Source organism: Octopus bimaculoides, chromosome 12, assembly GCF_046866305.1.
Source record: "Octopus bimaculoides isolate indiv1 chromosome 12, ASM4686630v1, whole genome shotgun sequence".
NCBI classification, from domain to species: domain Eukaryota; kingdom Metazoa; phylum Mollusca; class Cephalopoda; order Octopoda; family Octopodidae; genus Octopus; species Octopus bimaculoides.
The window spans coordinates 52,292,043-52,294,363 of record NC_142939.1 but is presented as its reverse complement, the minus strand read 5'-3'; positions in this window follow the sequence as shown (position 1 = coordinate 52,294,363).

Below are 2,321 nucleotides of genomic sequence, written 5' to 3'. Positions count from 1 at the left end.
AAACTGGTAGGAAATAGTGTGTGAATCCGTTCATAATAAAAGAATTCATTGATTAGTACAAGCTCATAAAATATGTTGGATAAAATTATATCCAAAGCAAACAATTACAGTCAAGCACATTCAACGATTACAACATTATATAAATAAGATTCTCATTTCGCCGAGGAATTTTCTGCTGTGAAATAATTGAAAGCGATACTATCAGTATTTTTGTCTGCCAAGCAACGTACGTATATTTGTGTATCGGGGATGGTGGTGGAGAGGTTAATACAGGGGTGGAGGTTAAAAAATGACAAATAATTTATTACCGAATTTAAACTCACTGTAGTTTCTCTGACTTACCTTTTGTTTCAGCTTCCTGATATTCCATTTATTATCATCATCGCCATCATTATTATTAAGATTGTTAAGGCGGTGAGCTGGTAGAATCGTTAGCACGCCGGGGCGAAATGCTTAGCAGTATTTCGCCTGCCGCTACGCTCTGAGTTCAAATTCCGCCGAGGTCGACTTTACCTTTCATCCTTTCGGGGTCGATTAAATACTAAAAGACCTTTCTCTGGTTCTATGCAATGAGACTGTATCTGTAACTATGTAGTTAATTGTAAAGCAATTTTTATTCTAAACCATACAGCCATATCTGGTTTTGAATTGAGTTTCCTTCCAAAACTGAGTTTTCCTTTCAGAGCCAATATAATATACAGCAGTTAAATAGTATGTTTACATCAAGATGCATTCTATAAACCTGGCGTTTTATCAGGATCTTACATTATTCAATGATGAATAACTACACCATATTCAATTTCATTTCCCTACATTATTTAGGTTCAAACCTCACCTTGGTCTATGAACATACCACGCCATTACAGAGGAGTGATTAAATTTAGTGACCTATGCTCTTCGTTAATAAACCAGTTGGCATATAACCAATATGAGAAATCACTATTTCATTCTTAAATGTATACTTGCAATCATTGGATTTTCTGAGTAATTATACATATTTGTTAATTAAACTGTTTTCCTGATCAATTTATTGATAACATTTTCTAAATTATTATTTCCATCATTCCAAAACGATTCCAATTTTAGTCATTATCTATGTTCATTTTCTAGATAATTATATATTTTTAATTACTGTTGCTAATGATTCACATGTGCATACATGCAAACATGTATATATAGATATATATATATACACATATAAATATACACATACATACAACATATATATATATACATATATACATGCATATATATACATATATATATATTTATTCATATACGCGTATATATTTGTATATATGTATATATATATAATATATATATATATATACATATATATAATATATATATATATATATACATATATATAATATATATATATATATATATATATATAATATATAATACCTATACATATATATACATGCATATATATATGTGTGCATATATATATATATATGCATATATACATATATACATATATATATATATATATATGTATATATATATATATATATATACATACATATATACATATATATACACACACACACACACACACACACACACACACACACATATATATATATATACACACACACACACACAGTAACACGTACACAGATATATTACATTGTACAAACATATACATAAATATTATATCTGCAATATTTAATAACATATATAATTATCTATCTTTTAAATATATATTTTCTCCATAATTAACATGTTGTTTTTTTTTAATCAATATCGTTGCAGATAATTTTATCAATAACTTGTAACCATAATATCACAGTCAAGTTAATGTAAATTTTATTAATAATTGTTGTTTAAAAATAATGAAGCAAATGTCACAGCATTTTGTCCATCTTTTTTTTTCTGAGTGAACTACAGCAGAATTTGATCCTAGAAGGTAAAGAAGAATGAAATACCTTTGAAGCATTTTACTTGGCATACAAACGTGTCTACCAGCTTGCCTCCTTATTCAATAAACATATTACAAGAGGTATTATATAGAGACATTCCGACATATAGGTCAGCCCTCAATCATAACTCTTATGAAGCAAAACAACAATAAAACATATTAAGACAATTTTTCCATTTCCATTGCGTCTTAGTCTCATTAGGGGTCCTGAATTTCTTTTTACCTTGTCTGTCATTCCCTTTGACTAGTTTGGACTAGAATTAAATACTAGTGTGACATTCATCAAGTGTTGGATGTACTCGATAATATATATATATATATATATATATATATATATATATATATATATATATATATATATATATATATATATATACATATACATATATATATATAT